The sequence below is a fragment of the Anabas testudineus genome, chromosome 5 (genome assembly GCF_900324465.2).
Source record: "Anabas testudineus chromosome 5, fAnaTes1.2, whole genome shotgun sequence".
Taxonomy (NCBI): Eukaryota; Metazoa; Chordata; class Actinopteri; order Anabantiformes; family Anabantidae; genus Anabas; species Anabas testudineus.
In genome coordinates, this window is record NC_046614.1 from 25,996,693 (window position 1) to 26,017,820 (window position 21,128).

At 43.3% G+C, this 21,128-nt stretch overlaps 1 protein-coding gene across 2 annotated transcripts in view; it reads left to right on the forward strand.

Moving 5' to 3' along the window:
• The window catches only part of LOC113155071 (metabotropic glutamate receptor 7), a 213,178-nt gene that overhangs the window by 24,272 nt on the left and 167,778 nt on the right, over positions 1-21,128 (forward strand). The window lies entirely within an intron of this gene.

A 21,128-nucleotide genomic window follows, 5' to 3' on the forward strand; every position in this document is an offset into this window, starting at 1 on the left:
CGTATTCAACCTTAAGCTTGAGTGGGACGAGCATCCTGCAGGATTATTCCAGCATCAACAGCAGCTCTGCCTGTTAGAGATAAACTGGAGGACGGAGAGGAAGAGGAGGGTGACGTCTGCACAAGGCACAGAGAGAGAAAGTCATCTGAATGTATTTGAACTCATCAGCGACTGAGAGGCTTAGAAAATTACCCACTCTGGGAATGCAGCCCCACTGATTTTATTATACCATCAATTTTGTGTGTCAATGCTTCCACGCCCCACTTCCTGTCCCGCTCGTCCCTGTTCGTGCTCCACTCCATCTGCACCCTCCCTCTCTACGCTACATTATCTAATTCTCTTTCTTTTATTTATATATTTTCTCAGTATTAAAGTGATTTATCTTCTGTGTTACATTTCTACAGTTGCAAATTAATTATAGATCACAGCCGTCATCACATGGTTGTGCTCCATGGAAACGCTGTGTGTGTGTGTGTGTGTGTGTGTGTGTGTGTGTGTGTGTGTGTGTGTGTGTGTGTGTGTTTTATCTTTGTCACTTGGTCCTCTGCAGTGGAATCATCCTGAAAATCAGGTACACTAAGAACAAGTATATCATTTCAGACCCCAGCGCAGACAGAGTCAAATATAGCTCAATTACCTCCTGCTGAATTTACATGAGCACACAAAGAGCTCATTTTCAGACTCTGCAGCCCAGATCCCATCTTTTAATGGGTGTCTAAACTGTGAGAAATGACTCATTATGAGGTTCAACCTTACTTTTCTGTGCTTCTATCTAGATATATGTTCACACGTCCATTGTTTGCCGTGGTGATGCAGAATACACAGAGATTGCAGAAGCTCTTGGCTCACATTTGGTCTGATATTGAAAATTCAGAAATGGCTCTCTGTTAATACAGCTGCTGCTTTTTATTAGAGGTGCAGAGTGTAAGATTTAGAAATGCAGATCAGGAATAGGGTCTTCATAAATGTGTGCAATCACCTGAAAATACACACTGTTGATTTTCTGCAGCTCAGAATGAAGCTTTCCTATCTACAGAAGTAGCAGGTCCACTTACACAGAGGCCGTCATGCTGCTACAGTGGCCCAGAGGAGACAAAACAAATGCTGGACCATGTTTTGCTAAAAGCTCAAATCTTTGCTAAATTGTTCACGTTTTATTATTAGTGATTCAAAAATAGTTTTTTTTGTTGTTGTTTTTTCTTATTACAGTTGTAGTTGGGTCAGATTCAAATGGGTTTACTGGTTTGATGGAGTTGTTCGGTTCATGTTATAGACACGTGTGAATAATAAATACCCTGTTTCCTGTAGCTGCTTCACAATAGAACGTGATGTTGGTCCAGTTGAAGTCTCGATATGAAAACAGCAGCTGTGATGGAAATGAAATCACGGTTATATCATATTGTGAGAGATGTTTGTTTTACCTGAGTCGAGGCAGAACACAGGACATTAGTAGTCTATGTGTGTGTGTGTGTGTTGGCCAGTCGAGCTGAGCTGTAACAAAGGCCTCGCTCTGAGAAAACACCGCAGTGTAAGTGTCTGTGTTTACATTTTATTCCGACCATCTGCCCGTGTCAGATGCTTCTGCAGCGTACAGTAGCAGCTCCCTCAGTAAAACACCAACTGCATTTTTCCATTGGGTTTTGGATTATTGCAGAAAATAATCTGAATGACAAACAGCGTTTTTAGACACATTTTACCTGAAGGCTTTTCTTTGGTGTTGTGTTCACGTTCCTGTTAGCAGGAAGTTACCCCAGCTGTGATAAAGAGGGACGCTGCATCATACAGTCGTGTCCATGTATAAATTTAGATTCAGGGTTTGGTGACAAACTCGGGTCAGCCCCGGTGGGACATATCAGGGCTCTAAAGACAAGTCGTCTTCGTCTCTAATGTGGCGGGAAGCGGCGCGCAGAGCGCTCCTAACCCATCCTAGCATAAAGAAGGTAATTATACTGACATCTCATTGGCCCTGAATTGATGCTTCTGTAATGGCTTCGACACACTGAACCACTGCTACAGAAACTGGGCCCTCTGACTTGAAATGACACGTGGACCATTGTGTGTGCTTCTTTACGGCCATTTCACCTGTTCGTTTTTGTAAAGACTCTAGTCCTGGCAGTAATGATATGGGTTTGGCTCACCTGTGCTTGATGAGTCTGCTCTTTGAAAGTCTTTGTGAGTGCACGCTGAATGACTAAAATGTAAATGTGATCACACACTCACACATGCAGGGAGAACAATTGGCCCCATGCTTTGCATAAAATGCCCTGATTTGTGGAAGCGAACAACACCCTCGGCGTTGGCAATTGCAAGAATAAATGTTCAGAAGCAATTTCCCTTGTCAGTCAGTTGACTTTACAGTTTCTCTGTATTTCTAGACTCCACCGCCGTGTGAGGGTAGAGACGATGATCTGTAGCCAAAAGGTCACAGGTGAGATCTTCACTTCAGCTCGTGGGGGTCCATTAACAATCACCAGTCTTCAGATAACCTGCACATAACAAATTCAAATGATTCTCATTTATTTTCAGGAAGATTCTGCTGAAAAATACCTAGAAATATGCTGAGCTTCATTTTTTCCCTGAGTTTTGACTTTCAGGCTACCATAGTGTTATTTCTGTGATGGTGGGGGCTGTTGGAGGTGTGCATAGCCTGAAAAGAGAACTGACGTTATGTGTTTGATTTCCTGTAATGACATGTTGGATGCAGACAAACCTGGTTTGTGCTGCTGCTGACTGGCTCAGCTCTGAAGTCCTCAGGTGGATTCTTTTCCATCTGACTCCCACTGGGCTTCATATCTCTTGATTTGATTTGGCCTGTGTGAGGGTGGTGAATAGTTTGGAGTTAGTTTGGACCGAGTCTCGAGACCAGAACTGGTACCTTTGTGCTGTTCTTCCTTGTGGTTCATACTGAGCCAGTAGTTGTTTGATTTCAACCCAACGTGCTGCTCTGGGCTAAATGTGGTTGAAGGTTCCAGTGTGAAGCAGCTTCCAACAATTCATTATGGTTTTTAGAACAACGGTTGATAATCAACAGTTTTGAATCCACAAATCTTTTTTTATTTATTTGCAAACTGTCTGTGCTGTGGGGTGAGTGTGGGATTATTTATACATATATATATATGTGTATATTGTATATGTATATTTGCAGTCACATACAGGTCACGGGGCCCCTGGACCTCTGTATAATATGAATATTCCTGTTTGAATGTCAATCATAAACATGTAAACATATTAAAGGGGCGGTGGGCCTTTTCTGTGCGTGTCCAGCGACTACTCGTCTCCTAATCTGTTTGTGCATATGCTCCATTCCCTGAAGCAGCTGTACCAGTAATGACTACAACACCAGCAGTGTGTGATGCTGTGTATCGTGGCGGAGCAGCGATTTTAGAAGTTGGTCCAACAGGTTTGAAACCACAGAGTTTAATATTCTGTTTTGTCCCTCCAGCATCAAGATGGAGAAAACAAACACTAAGGCAGCAGACTTCCTCCTACCTTCCAAACATTCAACACCGTATGAAACAAATAACATGAATAAACATTTTTGTCTTTGTCAGGCATGTCACCTGAACCTCTCACTCTCTTGGGACACATAATAGGAAAATTGTGTTGTCGACAAGTTTGGCACCAAATGAATGTTGGCACTAAGTGTCAGGAGCTCAATTATGCATCACTCCGACTGAAACTGAAAGGATTCTGTCATTCTGTCAGCCCGGGTTTGACATCACCGCCTACATCTGCGCGGACCTCTTCAGAAGTACTTACAAACCTGAAAGGATGGTAATTTGCACAGGGGATTCATCCTCACATCCGTCTGTCTGTTGTTTTGTTAGTCTTTGAACAAATATTACAGTGCCATGGGAGAAATCTGCTTGGTTGGAGATTCTGGGGATTTGACTTTAGTCTGCAGCTCCTGTTAGAGGTTTTTCAGCTCTTACCTTCCTCACACACACAGTTTCCTGTTTCTTCAAGATATCTTTTTGTTGACGTGTCAGAAGCTGCAGCAGAGCTCACGCTTTGTTTTAGGCAGATGACAATTAAGTAATAGGATGTCGGCAACTTAACCTGCTATTACAGTGTCTCTGCCTTTTCCTTCTTGTCACAGTTGTCCAGATGGAGACAGACAGTGAAAGGGAGAAGAGCAGAAAATTAAGGGCTTGTGTTGAGGAAGAGACGACAGCAGTGAGAGAGGCAGGAGAAAACTAATATCTACACTGAGTACGGAGGTTTTTTCATCTTACATTAGCAAAGACCAAAACATCAGCGTGATGCCACAGAGGTCGAGGTTTGTTTGTCTCCTTCTTCCCAGCGTTCAGTGTTTCATATGTGCTTTAATCAGGTTTCACGTGGTCTGTATAAAGACCATTACAAATGGCACTCAGTGTTTAGAATGGCTCACGTGCCGTCACAGAGCACACGGTCAGCTGGGTGTATTTCCTGTGCAGCATCTGTTCACCCAGCTGAACATGCTCAAATGTGCTCTTTAGTATTTAACCAATGCTAAAATGCTAAAATTAGCTCATTCACACTAAATACAAAATACAACTGAAGCTGGTGTGAATGTCCAGTTTTAACCCCCCCTAGCGGCAACACTGCTGTTTGGACAGAACATGGTTCTTATTAGAACCCTAAACAGAAGGAGTGGGGACTAGAACACGGACCCAAGAAGAACAAACAGTGAATGGAAGCTGGAGGAGACGAAGAAGAGAAGCAGTGAACTAGGAAACATGCAGAGAGACCAGGGTGGGGGGGCAGAGCGACGACGCAGACATTTTGACTGGTTATTAGTGCTGGGGGTGTTTGTGTCAGAGCTGCTCTGGATTAGACATCCTCTGACACATCATATTTTCTCACCTTTTAATTGGACTGTCACGCCTCAGACCACCCACCCTCAGGCGTGTGGGCTATAATTTGGCCCTGCTGGACGGGGGCTCGGCCGCCTTATCTCACACCATTTTCACAGTTTGACTTAACAGAGGAAGAAAATGATCAGAGACAGATATAGAAACAATGCACTGAAGATTTCCTTCCTGCTGCAACACGCTGACAACACTGGAAAATTCCATGTGAGGGGATCAGGTCAGAGGTGTTAATGAGAAACATGTATTCAAGTCACATCTTCTCTGTCCTGAAGTGGCTCCAGCCCCACACTGACTGACCTGTACTCATTAATACAAGAATGGGTTTTAACACCACTTCTGCCCCTACAAACAACCACACGTGCTCTATCTGAGGAATATGAGTCTGTATTTCCTCCACACACCCTTCATCTGCAGTGTGTGAGGTGTGTGAGGGAGCATGAATTGATGACACACAGCAAGTCCAGACCATGTGTTTCTGTCCCTTTGTGAAACTGAACAAAAAGCGAAAGAACATAATGTTTCTGCATTTGGTTCAATTATTTCCAGTCTCTCTCTCTCACACCAGTAACTCACGGTGAAAAGCTTCCTGTTCTGATGATTAGGAAATGCACAGCAGCAGAATTTATCCTCGAGCAGTGGAAAGCAAGAGGTAACGATATCTAGCTCAGTGCAGAGAATGAGGCCAGCGGTCGTTTTTCACCAGACAGCTTCACTGTTTGTCTCTTAAAGGGTGAACTAGACGTCAGGCGACCTGTTGTGACACATAAATGACTGAATACCACATGATAATTTGTAGGTTTAGCCACTTGTAACTCCTTATTTGCCACAATGACATCCAGAATCAGCAGTCTCTAATGTAAATAGTTCTGCTGTTGTGAGTAGTGGACCCATGCTTATAAAAAGTGTCTAAAACCTCTGAGGGGTTAAGTTTTGTCTGAGTAGGAACTTCAAAATAAAAGCATAACTCTGAGATGCTGTGGTTATCTGTGTTCTTACACTGACTGTTCAGATATTACAGTATAATATATTACTACAGCAGATTAACACACTGTCTTCTCTTCACTGTTTCTCATCATGTGTAGTTTGGCATACAGAGGTTCTTGACCTCTGTGACCCACAGCTTCCCCCTGCAGTGCCACTGGTAAACAGCCCTGCAAAAACACGGGGTCACACCACAGCTGGCATCATGTTAACAGTGGAAACACTGAAGTCAGTTTGAAGACCACAAATATTCAGGCATATTAGTGCTCAAATTATTTTCTAACACCAGAAGAAAGCACTGACCACTGCAGTGAGGATCTGCTCTTTAGTATAAGAAACCACAACAGAAGCAGTGAACACCTGTTCATGTTCACCTGGTGAAGCTTGGTACAGGATTTCCTCTCTTTTAGCTCTGTTTTTGGTCTCCACCATACAGTATATCTGCTCTGCAGCTGCTAAATGCTGCATGCTGTCCTGTGACTCTGTCTGTTTACAGTGGAGCAGGTAGTGCAGCAGTGGACAGCAGCTTTTTACAGTTTTAGTCTGAACCCTACACACTGAGCTGTGTGCTGATGTGTTTTATACTGAGCCCTTCACTACTCTTTATTCTATTTACACAGATCTCAGTTAGTTTTCGGTTGATTTGGACCAGATTCAGGATTTATTTTTGCACCAGATATCAAAGTAATACCAAAATAAACCAGCATTATCTGATCATAGATTCATTAAACGGTTTAAACACAAAACTTCTGTTTTTATCCTTGTTTTTCTCCAGTTTTACTCATTTTAGGAAACGTTACAGAACGTTACAGAAACATTTAACAGTGTAGGAATGAAGTGTGACAAACATTAAATGCAGCATCATATCATTTTACTGTAGTTGGACATTGTAGAAGACACTAAAAACAAGAGGAAAAACATCTTAGACTTGTTTGTAGTTACACTTTCACACATTCACACTCCGTCTCGTTCCTCGTCATCGCTGCTCCGACCTCTTGTTCTACAGAAATGACACATTTTAAGAAAAACTTAATTAAACGTTCGTGCTGTTTGGCACCTGCTACAGATGTGATGTGTTGGTTTCCTCATTAAGGTATTGGTGTATTACTTAAATTAATAGAACTCAAATATTCTACACAACCATCTGGCAGGATGATAAGTCATGCATCAAAAACAGCAGAGAGAGGGGAGGTAAAAAACCCAGCTATACAGAAACTATTGTACACATTTATTTGACAGTGACGTTTATGTTAATCAGCTTCTGACGGCTTCAAGTGTCTTTTACTTTCCTGTTCTCCTGCAGTGACTGAACTGTAACTCACCATGAGAAATATACTGTACTTAAAACTCACTGTGCAGCGAACGGCTACGTTTCCATAGATGTGTATGTGAACAGTATCTGTGTGATTGGCTAAGAATAACTACAAATAAACTGGAACATGAACATGAGGGCCTACTAACTATATTTACTGACTTGTCACACAATGACAGAGCGATGTGACGTGCCACTGGAACAAATTGAACAAGACAGAAACATGTCGGTGAAGATTCTCAGTCGTCCAGGGGAAGTAGAGTCGTGACAACTGGACTTCACTTTGTTAGGTTGAAACGTTTCGCTACTCATCAAGTAGCTTCTTCAGTCTTAGGATAGTTGGTTAGAGACACAGATTTATCCTGCAGGTTCGGTTTCACTTCACCCCTGGACTGAACAGACTCGTTAGGTGAAACTATGGAAGGGGAGGATGTGAAGGATGTAGTAGTCCACCCCCTCTTAACAACTAAAATGGGTTGTTAAGTGTGTACAACCTGGTGCAGGTGTGAACTGGTCCTGATCTTTCTGGGGACAGATGAAAAGGCAGCATGATAAATAGGAGACAGATTGTTTCTAAGGCCTCCACCTCTGTTTAGTGAGAGGGTGTTGATTTGCACATGCAAAGCTTCCCTCCCTCCTCTTTGTCCAATATATGAGTGTCACTGTCCTTTAGTGTCCCTAAGTTGAAGGTCCACAGCTGATCCAGGTCCTGAGGTGTTACTCCTCCTGTGTAGCGGCTGTTTGGTTTCTCCGATCTACAGCTCAGAGCGTCTTCACTGGACCCCAGACACTAATGATATCATGACAGTAACAGATTTGGCAGAAATGTAAAACTAAATATCGTAAAGGTCAAAGACTGAACGTGAATAGGGACAGACATGAAACACTGACCGGTGTGAGTCAAACACACCGAGCAAGACCTCGGTCCAAACACCTGCTTAAGAAGAAACCAACAAGCTGGCAGGGCTGGTGTTTGCTGAGAGAGTGAGTGACAGGTGACAGAGCACCTGTCTGGAAAAAGGGACAAACTGAGAAACGGAGGAAAAACCAAGACAGGCCCTGAATATAGGGCAGAACCGTGACATCAGAAGGCCGGGCCAGCCACAGCTGCCATTCACTGTCATGAGACCGGGCCTTGCAGCCGTGTGTCCCCTGCTGAGTTTGACAGATTCAAAAGCAGTTGAACTACAGCACAGGGGGAAGTTTAGAAAAGCTCAACTTTCAGGCAGAACTAGAGCAGGTTGCGTTCTCTTATGTGGCCTTGGTCAGAACCAAAGTCCACAGCTAACAGCTGTACCTGTGGCTGTCCAGTGTTAGTCCAACAGAGAAAACGCAGACTTGTGTAAGGAAACCACCACCATTGTTGGTGATGAAATACTATCTATAACAACACGCAACAACTTCACAGCTCAAGCTGACTTCCTGAAACTCCCAACCAGAAAGAAGTGAATGAACGCAACTGGACGATGGTAAATTATGCTAAGGAGAAGTGAGACAACCACAAACAGAGCACAGGGCAGGCTGGTGGTCTTGGAAGGGGTGGAAGCCTCTTATACGCTCTGTTACTTGTCCATGCAGACCATCATCAGTTCTGTCAGCAGAAAGCTGCAGCAGTACAGTCACTTTGCTGCTTATCTACCCGTCTCACTGCCCCTGTTGTCTTTCACTGTTGACATTTGTCCACAATCTGTCCTCTTCCACTTGATCTCCTTTGGTCTCTGGATGCTTTTGTAGCTGTGTGGGCTGCCTGCTACCACGCACAATGACCAACCTTTTCACTGCCAATAATCTTCACGCTGTCTGTAGCAATGAAAGGCAAGCAGCAGGCAGAAGGTGAATGAATAATTTAGCTGTGGTGGGCTGTGTGGCCAGGGTAGAGCCTGCTAACCCACATAGAAAACCCCAGTGGGCTCTCAGCCGTGTGGCTTTGTTGGACTGAGGTAGACCAGCCAGATTAGCTCAAACATTCAGGAAACAATTAAAGCTTATTGCCGTTTTGTTGGGAAGGGTCAGAAACACAGTCAGAGCTCTGCTGACATACGGCATCAGTGTGCGACGGATTTATTTGTGTATGTGTCACATATATTCGGTAAAGCAAAAACTAAAGGGCAAAAATGTCCTTTTGTAGGCAAAAGTCATCTGCTACTAAACATGGACAATATTATATTAAGGCACAAAGCTACCTTACACTAACAACCTCCCTGTTACTGTTGTTACTAACATATGATTCATAGATTCAAGTACTTTTCTCATGATGGCAAAAATGGATTTAAGCCAACACATCTTAGATTTGTCTACATGACGTCTGCTGTAGGGACTGCAGATGGAAATTAGCCTTAGCTACATCTGGTACAATTCATCTCTTCTCTTCGCATAAAACAGATGCTGTTGAACATTTTCACTGATAAATAAAAGAAATTATGATAATGACAGTTTGAAATTCTGCTTAAGAGGAAAACTTTACGACCTCACATCACTTGATGTGTTGATTCGTTCTTGAACAACACACTGAAGCTCATCAGCAGTGAATTAAAGAGCAAACTCTCCTTTGTTTCCTTTTTCAGTTCACTTATGTTTTAGTCTTTATTTTTGCATGTGTCTGATAATCATTTTGCAAACTCATAGAAAGATAAAAGTTGCATAAACAGTACTCAAGTATAAGTACTTTAGTTACCCTCTGAAAATGAGTGTGCAAATACCTCCACCAGTAGTTGAAGAGTTTTATTCTTTTTTCAGTTGGTTGTTTTGTGTCTTTCTGTTGTTCCGTGATACACAGAGGTTTGACAAAGCTCCATAAACAAAGTTTGAAGTCTTCAATTTTGCCGTCTCCAGTGGACCCTCCAGTTGACCCTCAGGAGCCTCTTACTGGGTATTCTTCACCGTACATCGTGGGCGAGAAATGGAGAGGGTTTTAATCTTAAAAGAGCCAAGCATGAAGCCTTAGGCAATAAGAAATCAGACAGCAGCAGCAGGAGAATTGGCCCCACATAGTGTCTGTACAGAAACTCAAAGAGACAATATTGTCATAATCTCAACAGGAAAAGAGAGAGAGAGAGCGCTTTGGGGCCAGAATGTGAGGGAAGTTAAACATGAACACCTGTAATGACAGATGAGTAACTCTGTACAACAGGTGTGGAGTCAAGAGTCTCTATCAAGTAGTAGTTAGTGATGGCTCTACTCATTCTCTTCGTCAAAGGGTGCTTTAGTCAGGCAGTGAGTGGAGGATATTTGTCCTGTGTGAAGCAGAACTCCTCTATAAAGGGGAGACGAACGGCCCACAGAGTTGTTGAGTTGCTGTTCGCAGGGTTTAAAAGTGAAGACGTAGAGAGACAAACTCCACAGTTTGCTGACTGGGCCAGCTGCCGAACTTTCTCACAGAACACTTTTCAAACTACTATCTCACAGGAAAAGCTGATCATGCAACATTTAAACAGTCTGGTCGAAGCTACTGCACTGTACAGGCTGTTTGATGAAGTGTAATACATAGCATGCAGCAGAATACCTCCTAGTTTGATGAACATTTTAGACCAGAGTCCGGTTCAAGTCCCTCTGTTCAGGAGATGGGACGTAGTGTTCTTCAATGTGCAAACTCAAGGAAGGGTTAGTGGAGTCAGTGAGAATGTCACCAGGTCAATACTTGTGGTTCACTAAGTGGAAAACATGGAGGAGCATTAGTTGTGGTTCAGCTGCAGTGTGTGCTATCATATGCTGACTGACAGTTAGGGTCCACTTAAAGTCGTGACAACAAGTGGGAAGTGATTTTCGTGGACTGATTCAGTCGGCGATGTTTCTCTTGAGCTTTTAATGCTGATCGAGGTGTGTCTGCTCCAGCTATTCATCAGCATCCTTTGGTGTTTTAGAGCTGATAAACTCTAAAAGGCTGCATTGATGTGACAGTTGTGGCGTGAGCCTGTCACTGGAAGGTCACGGCTTCACATCCCCAACATAGGAAACAGCTACTCAGAGGAAGTGGACTGATGTCTACTGATCTGGATGAAATCATTCAAGAGACCAGAAATATAAACTTTATTCTCAACTAAAACTCTGCACACACACACACATAACTCTGCACAGTAAAACTCTGTCATTGACTGTGTCAGGTTCAACTGCTGTTACTCAGCACGAGTTAAATGTAAGAAATGGAACTGGTGATTGGGGTTTAAGTACTGTTATCTAAATCCCCTTTATAGCTTCTGAACATTCAATTTACATTTGTCTTGATTCGCTTCACTGACTTCTGCAGAGATTTCCAAACTTGTGTGTTTTGCCTGATGTAATATGATCCTCCAGCTGGGAAATAAAAATAGAAAGTGATTCATAATATTAGAAATTGGAGCTGTTTACAGAGATACTGTGAAATATCAGAGTGGATATTTTAAGTCAGTCGATCACCGATGTTTTGTTTAGCTGAGCGTAGTTCCTCACATGTACATCTCCTCTTACCAGATATATATTTTAAACGCAGCAGCACAGCTGTGCATCAAAACCGTGCAGCATCAGACCAAACCAGATTCACTACGACTCGTTGTAATATGATATTAATCTTATTACCATCCTAAACTGAAATACTGCAGCGATCTGATGAAATTCTAAAATGACAACATCATAAGAGTCAAATAGAAATAATAAAGTCGATATGACAAAACTAGTTCATCTACAATAGGATCTGAAATTAACATTCATTAAAACTGGCAGACAGCATTAGTAGATTGTGCTGGTTATTTGTTTTCTGCTGCTGCTGGTTTTAATGTTGTGGCTGGTCAGTGTATTACTGCACCCTCAGGCAACACAGGTATCACTCCAGTAAAAGCTCTGCAAGCTGAACACAATTTCAGCTTTTGATAAATAACCAAATGTATGTGTGGGATTTGGTGTTCACAGACATGTAGAATTAAAAACTGAAATGACTGAATCAGTGATGGACTGCTTTAAACATCTTGCATCAGATCTGTAAGAACAGGTTTCTGTTATTATTATGGTGGCAGTATTTAATTAGTGATGGACATGATATTATGACAGCAGCTCAGATTATCCTGCTGAGTCCTGATAGATCGCCGGCAGTGAAGGTGGACAGCCAGACGCCGATTCTCTCTGCCTCACTCAGAGTCTGCTGTGTTTTCGTGGTCTATGAGGCAGATGTCGGGTCATAAATATCAAACGTGTGAAACAGCACCGGGCCGCTTCGGATCAGTCTGTTGGTATTGCATCTGTAAACCTCTCACATTCCCAGGTAATTTATGCCAACCATCAAACCCCAGCTCTGTGAGAGGGAATCCTGCTCCGACTGTCAGGTCTGAAGGCTTCAGCACCCACAGCACCAGATTTTCTACATAGAGCACCTCATCTTGGACAAGGGGAGATTTCAAGGAAGCAGTTAGCCATTTTTCTCCAGTGAGCACATGCACGCACATAAAACTGAAATAAGTCGCCAAGTGAGCCTGCCAGCGAGCGCTAATGACTCCTGCTGCGCCCCAATCCTCCAGACCCCTGTGTCGATTATGCTCACTGACTCAGGGAGAGCGATGGAGCGAGGGAGGGCGCAGGAATAAGGAGATGGAGGGGAAAAAGGGAGAAATTGTGAAACAGCATGATACTGTAGGGACATGGAGATGGACGACTGGCAGGCCGGTGGCTCCAGCTCCCAGTAAAATATTAATGCCATTCAAAAAGGGCTGCTTCCAAACACAGTTTTCTATGTGTGTTAGCTTGGTAGCTACATTTACTTTGTGCTGTAGCGGCTTCAAAGATGCTGGTTGGTCAGAAGTTGAATGTCACCTCCTCTCCTTCTTATCTCCAAAGGGAGTGCACACAAACTGTGAATGTGATTTTGCAGTAGAGTATCTGAGTGAAGCTGCTTCCTGCTCCTGGTTAAGGTTAAAGAAAGACGGTGTGAGCCCACAAAGCCACAGACAGGACTCAGGATATGAACGACTGGCTGTGACGTCTTTGTAATATATGTATTTATGATGTGTAATGATCACAACTCACCCGGTCATAACATAGGTCAACATAGTGTATGTTTCCGTACCACACGGCACCATCAGGTATGAAGGTCTCCTGTAAAGAACTGATGGACTTGAACAGAGGCAGCGAAGCCTGAGGCGACACTCACTCACCTGGGGACATGGTCGTGCAACAGCAGATTTGTGGAAGAACCGAGGAAGAGGAGAAGGAGAGAATTATTCATCCTGAGGCGCTGTGCTGCAGCACAGACTCCTCCTAACGCACGCTGCTGCCGTCACTGGGGTGTTTTTCCAAAGGTAGGGGAAGAAAGGGAGAAAGGGGGAAAGGGGGCCCAGAGCAGCACACTAACAAGTCCGAGGGGCTTTATTCTCCACATCACCTTGTGCACCTCCCCCACCTCTCTAAATATACCCCCTCTCTCTGCCTCTCATTTTTATTTTCTCATACTGGGGCTCATTAATTCCTTCAGCTCTCTGAGCAGCACAGGAGCAACTAAACGACACCTTTAGAACACATTCACATGCAGCTCTCTGCCATTAGACCTGTCTGTCTATCTATCTGTGTCTCTGTCTGCCTGTCTATTTACCTGTCTATCTACCTACCTGTCTGTCCTCTTCTTTCAGTCCCGTCTCTCTCTCTCGTCTTTAAGCCTCTTCTATTCTGATCTGCTGTTTTACACTCAGCCCTCCAGGATTTCCATTTGCAGCCTGATATAAAATTTATTGCTTGTTGAGATCAAATGCTTGTTGCATGCTCGGCCTGCTCTTTGTTGGGCACTGAGTGATTCAGACACGCTCATCTATGCACACACACACACACACACACACACGTAGCAGATACAGGACCGCAGCACAGGGGCCGTGCACATAAACCTCACATGTATGATACATGTGATGTATCATGGAAACACAAATCTGACGGGTGGCGACAGAAACAGATCCAGGATCACAGCTTTCTGGCCTTTCTCCCTTTGACCACTTGCTGGAGCTGGGACGTTCACTGCTCTTTGCTTATGAATGTTTGTTGATCTGCGTGTGTGCATCTACAGGGAGCTGGTGGCTATAACATCTTCAGGCTAACATTAGCTATCGTTGGCAGTAGTTTGACAGGTGGTTGTTCACGCTCCTCGAGCCACACAGAGGAAATAAAGCAGGTTACAGTCAGTCATCGTTGTTCATTTCATTAGTTTCCTGCTTTGCATCCACACCCCACACATAGCCATGGACTTCTGCAGCATGAATTACAGGAAGTGCTGGGAGCGCTGGATGTTTCCTGTATCTACAGAACTTTAGAGAACCATATACTTCACTAACTGAGACTGTGATCAGTCATCAGTGCTGTTTGACTGTCTCTAGCAGATGTTGTAGTGCGCTTTGGAAAATTGTGTTGTGCAGCTTCTCCATGTACACCCCCCCACCCCCCGCCACTATTCCCTCCGGCTGTTTCCTGTAAAAATGGAACTTATTTTTAGTCGACCTCTGCCTGATTAGGTTTGGGCTAAACACAATTTGTCACCTTATTTTTATACTGCATACTGTATTACATCATGTATTTTGGTCGAGAGAGCAGAAAGTAACCGGAGCAGCAGAGCTGAAGACGTGAAGTAGGTTATAACCCAGTTCTGTGTATGTGGCATGGAGATTTATCTGGTGACCCACAAGCATCTGTACTGTACTACAAGTAGCAAAGCAGCTGGAGGTTTGAGAAAGAGCAAAACAAATGTGGATGCTAAAAAAAATCCCATCGTAGTTTTTCTTGGAGTCAGTGGACACAGCTGATGTTTGTTAATTTACGTCGAGCACCCTGTCACAGAGATAGATGATCTTAATATCAGGTCAGACACTGGTGAATGGAAGTAGAAGACAGAGCAGGTTTAAATGATTTAAAACCTGACTGAGAATCTTCAGTGTCTCTTATTCACTACATCACTTCACTTTGTCCTGAAAACCATTCAAATAAACTGTATCTTTAGTTTTTATTGCCATTATCTTTCACACCTTGCATCACCTGCAGTCTGGATCCTGACTGGAATCAACAGGCTCTGTTCGCGATCAACAAACACTTTGTTTCCAGCATCTCACTGATTTTCCTACATTTTCCAGATTTTCCTATCTCATTATTCTTTTGTAATGTTTTTGTTAGCAATCATCATCACATTCACCTAATAAAAAACCTGGAACACAGTATGAGAAACTGCAGCGGAGGCTGTGGCCTTTCTCACATTAACACATGAAACTAAGTGATTTGCATCAAGTTTTGCACATGATGCTCATACTGGACCAGCTCAGCTCCTCTTTTTCTGCAGCTCCAGCAGCTGTCTGTCAACCAGTCAGCTCAGATTCACTCATGTATTTTCTTTTGACCATTTTTAGATTTTATCAATTTAAAGCTCCATTGCTTCTACAGTGCTCATTCTTGTATATCATATGGAGCATACTGAAGAGAGTGCATCCTTCCCTCCCTCCCTGTGGTTCACAGTGAGCTACAAGGTTGTGAGTAAGCGTGGACAAGAGAGATTAATAAAGTGTCACACTGAGCAGTCTTAAACTTTCTCAGCTTAGGATGTAATTATGATAATTTATACACACCCAGAGACCCCGGCTCATTAAAACGGGCAGGTAGCCTCATCAAGTCGGGGCCCATCACAAACAAGCCTGTGGCCCCTTTTGGACCCCGACCCAATGCTAAATAAATTCTGCCAGAGAGCAGGGCTTTACATGTTTTACTACATGCACCAGCCACTTGTTAGTGCAGTCAGCTCAGTGCACTGTGTTGGCCTCGAGCTCTGCTTTACAGACCCACAGTCAAGCATGAAGAGCGATTAATGCTGAGTCGATGAAATCTTGGAAATGTCTGCTCTTTTCATGAAAAAACTCAGCGACAAGTGTGAGCCGTTAAAGATTTCACCTGTTATATCTGCACTCAGACAGATTTCTATTTAAACATCCATCTTATCAGCGTCAACCACAAAGTGAAGCTGCCACAGAGACGAGGCTCCGTCTCCTAATGAAACTCAAATGGAATACAGGAGTCAGACAATCATCCTCCCAGGTTCAGAGTCGTGCTGCTGAAAAATAACAACAATAATGGCATAATCTGCACCCACCTAATGGACAGTATGACAGTGTGGTAGCATTAGTCACAGTAGATGACCATTTACTTCTATACTAATTATATATGTCCTTCTACTCCTACATTTCAGAGGAACATTCTTGAACTCCACTAGGCTCCAGTTAACCTCCTGCTAACCTTTACAGTGAAAACATGATTACTCTGTAAAATAAAAGAAACTCTGTTTTAGGTCAGTTATTATCTGTTTTGTGTGTCTCGTGGTCATTTAGCATCTTTTAAACAGAGTTCAGTCAAACAAGACATTAACAGAGACTTCATACAGAGGCCCTGACCCAGTGGCCCTGTGTCCTCTTGGGTCTCTGGACCTGTGACTCTCATTCATACTGTATCTGTACATTTACAGTATTTGTCCAACTCTTTGTTAGATAAAGGAACTTTTTAAGGTCTCCTTCCTGAGTTCTTACTTCGGTTTGACAGACTGTACTGTATTTTCCTGCAGTGATCACTCTGTTGTTTTGTTAGGAGAAGAGACTGAGGAAGATGTTCTTAGAACAAAAGGAGGAGCAGTTTGTCTCAGACACTTTGAATGTTTCTACACTGATCGTGCTCTGAAACAGAAGTTGGAGTTGACAGGTGCAGTTTAACAGAGCTGCACGTCAACACGTTTGTCACCACATTCATAATAACCCTGTTTTTTCAGTGACAGTTATTCGTGAAAACCTCAGTGTGTTTCCACACAGACTCCTCCCTGCAGACTTCATTAGTCAAATGACTACAATACGTGAAATATTCAGTGGAATAAAAACAGAATGGAATCCAATTAAAACGTGCAGCAGCGAGTTACAGTACAAGCACAGAGAGTTCAGGATGCTGCTCCACTCATTAGTTTCAAGGTTCATTAGCTGCTTTTGTGTTAAAGTCTGATGAACAGTGAGGTGCTGACTAAACCACAGGACTCTGAACTGGATCAAGTTAAACACATGAACAGTCAGAGCAACTTCACCTTTTTAACATTACTGCTGATCATGTTTCCAATAATCTTGTTCTGTTTTCTTGAAATGTTTGACAGAGATGTGAATGAAATACTGTGATTAACTTCTTACACGTCTTAGTTAGTCAAAACAGTCAGTTACAGGATGGAAACTTCATGGTTTGATAATACTGAGCTATTTGACATGACAGTCAAGTAGAAGCTTCACCACTGGGACACATTGATGTGCACAGTATCCAAATGGTGTCATTTTTCATCTCAGGTACTAGATTAAACATTTCATTGATTTCCTTAAGAATAGTTTACTTTGCATTTTGATTTAGTATTTTAATCTTGGCTAAAACCTTCCTCTCTGTAGATGCACAATGACAAACCACGCCATGCTGGAATCACCAGCATGCTATTGCGTCAGCAGCAGTGACTTCAGTGCCTGAAGAAAGCAGGTGGTCCTAATATTTTCATGCAGGAACAAACCCTCATTATCAGCTGCAGTACAAGTGTCCTTGTTAGCGCCGTCCAGGTCCTGTACGTGTCCCGATCTGCTGCTGGCATGGTTTATGAGCAGAGTTAGTCAGGTACAGATGGTGGTCTCACCCCGCGGGTCACCCTCTGTTCCCGTTGGCTCGCCGGAGGGACTCGACAGCAAAGCTAATATAGAACACAGCAGAACTGGCACTGACAGCAAAGTCCACACAGGAGCCCCCGTACAGTGTGAAGTCAGCGTGTGCAGGGGAATTTGGGAGGCAGGTAAAGTGGTACTCCCGCATCCTAACACAAAGATGCAAACTGCCGGAGTTTTACTGAAGCAGGTTATTGGAGGGAGTGTTGTTGATTAATGACTCCAGGATCATTGTCACTGTTTAAAAAAACCCTGTTTACTAAATGTGAATGACAGAGCAGTGTTGATTTGCGGGCTAGTTAGCAAGATGACATACTGCATTGATTTGGTGTTGGAGTCAGTAATTATGAGATAATGGCAGGAAGGACGGTGTTGGCACAGACTGGTGGGATCTCTCTGCAGAGGATGGATAATGTCTTCATGTGAGCTTGTGGCCACAGTTCAGCATTAATTGTGCATCGGTGTCATAATGCTGACACTAATGCCAGGATTAAACACAGATTACTGACCAAATGTGTTTCAGCAACAGGGAAGTCTCCAGCTCCGAGTGTTTTCTGCTGCACAGCAAAACAGGCATGAAGATATATTTCTATGAGAGATATTTGAGGCGGTTCATATGTGAGATGGTTGGTAATACTGGTTTTGGAAGTGGGCCACAATATTCAAGCACCTGAATCTGTGTTTCATAGAACTTACATAAACTTTATGTTCAGTACCAGCGAGACGTGTTGTTTCACAGTTGGATATATTGATCCCTAAATACAGAGAAATGACACTGAACATGTGGCTCCTAACTATAATAATTGACACTAAGCACAGTGCTCCTCCTCTCCGGGGCCTCTTGATTGATGCCTCCACATTCGCTGCTTTGCAGTTATAAATAGATGACTTGGAGTGGAGGAGCATCCCCCGATGCCGGAGCTTCCACCGGGGACATTCCTCATTTAACAGAGAGGAATTAGCATATTAGCGCCACTTTAGAGCCAATCCCACAAACTCATCCTGCCAAGCCTCGTTCTTATTCCACAGGAGTTGTGCCAATGCAGCCGGCCAAGGAAACACACACAGGGAGAGAGAGAGATGAGATCGAATGAACAGAGATGATGAGAGAGAGAAGGAAGGATCAGAGAGTCTCTCTTCTTTCCATCTTCACCCAGCTCACACACACCCCCACAATGCTCCTCTTTTAGCATTTCCATCGTCTCTCCTCTGTCAGTGTGCTGCTTTTTCCATTACTGTAATGAGCTTAGCAAAGAGATGCCTGGAATTCCCTCTATTAGGAATAAAATAAAGCAACAGTAAGCTGCTGCTGCAGTACGTTGTTGATTCAGCTTCAGACGGCAGGCTCGTCCTCGCAGCTGCTGATGGAGAGAAGAAATGTCATTAGCTTCTCCGGTTGACACGTCCATTCATCAGCTACTGTTTGGATGTGTGCTAACGCAATAACTTGTCATTACATTTTCTCTGCTCTTACAGCGAAGTCATTCGTAATTCATATTTATGTTTATGATGGAAAACAACGAGTTTCAGGAGCAAACGAGGGACATGTTGTTATGTAGTGTTTCATCACTGTGGAAACAAAGGTTATAGTAACTCTATGTTATTATTTTACACTAAATTATGGTTGATCTGCAGTAACTGATTTGTGTCAATCATGTGCAATCGTATTGAGTCATTAATCAAAGGTAACGTCATAACTGTAGAAAGGAAGTGTATATATATATATATATAAATATAAAAGAAAGCCTTTAATCGTCATATGTCACAATGAAATTGGTCGTCTGCATTTAACCCATCCCCTGGGGGGAGCAGTGGGCAGCTACATACAGCGCCCGGGGAGCTAGTGTCTCGCTCAAGGACACACCTGGTGAACCTTCTGCATTCAAAGCAGATGATCTACCCACTGAGCCACCAGGCCGCCTATATACTGTATATATATATATATAAATTTGATTTATTTATTTTTAATTCCAGGACACCCAGAGGAAGGAAGGTTTTTTCGGGTACTGGTGCTGAGCATCAAACCACTGACCCAGCGGTTAGTGGATCACCTGCTCTAGCTCTGCACCAATACTGAACACCTTCCATCTCTGTTCGAGCAGGATCTTTGGATTTGTGTCAGCCTGAGTCCACCAGCAGTGTGATAACATTGATGTTCCTCTTCACTTCACTTTTCATCGTCAGGTCAACATTTGGCTTTTATCCAGTACTTTTGCTTATGACCAACAACTTGTACAACCAATGACATTGCCATGCTAACATGCTAAGTGAATATATACCTTCTAAACATCAGCATGGTGTCATCGTCACTGTATGCATGTTAACATCCAGCTCAGACAGTCCAGCCGTGCTCTGATGACATGGTGCTGGCACGTGTTGGCTATTTTCCAGTTAGTTCAGGTGTAAATGACCAACTGTTTACATCAGCAGCAGATTGAAATCCTTCTTTCTACTGGATGTTTGTAACAAACCGATCAGAGCAGGCTGCGATTTTAAATTGTTGTACCCTAAGTGCATTTTTAAAACTGTTAATAACACCCGAGGAAGGTTTCCATTTGCACTTTGTTGGACATCTGGCCGTTAAATCAGTAAAACGTTCTTCGTGCACAGTGTGAATTCAGAGCCAAATGTTCTGTAGGTGTAAAGAACAGGTGCACGTGTTATGGTCTGTTCCCCGTCGGCTCTGGAGCTTTCACAGCTTCAGTCTGACTGAGGAGTGAAGAACCAGGTCGTATCTCTGCTCATGTCTGTGGCTTCATGTTCCAACAAGGCACTAATATAAAGTGAGCTTGTTAGGCGAAAGGCCCGTCTCCAAGCGACATCTTCATTAGCTGGACATCAACATGAGTTTCTATCTGATTGCGCCCCTCTCCCTTCCTGTCTCCCTCGGCTCGTCTGTCTCTCGTTCTACTTGTCTCCTGTTCTATAATACCTCTCGTGTTGCCTTCCCACAGAATCTCAGTGTATTATTGGCTGTTTAATATTTAATCTGTCTGATTCCAGCTTTGGCAGAGCTGCCACTGTTGTCTCAATCTGCAGCGTGGGCCCCGTGCCACGGCCTTCACTCGGAACAAGAGCCCAACGAAGGACAATGACTTTACTCTGTAGCTCAGTGGAAACGGACGTTAGCTCCTCGTGGAGAGAAGATTTAACAAGGAGGCAACGTGTGTTTTTACTGGCAGTGAAAAACTAGTGAAGTCCGTCTGTCTTTGAAGTTCTAACTCTTTTCATCAAAGTCATTTTAAATCTAATCAAATATTCAACTGTGTAATTGTTTCTGAAAATGTAACTTTAAAGTTATCTAATTAGAAACCACTGTACCTGGAGGAAAAC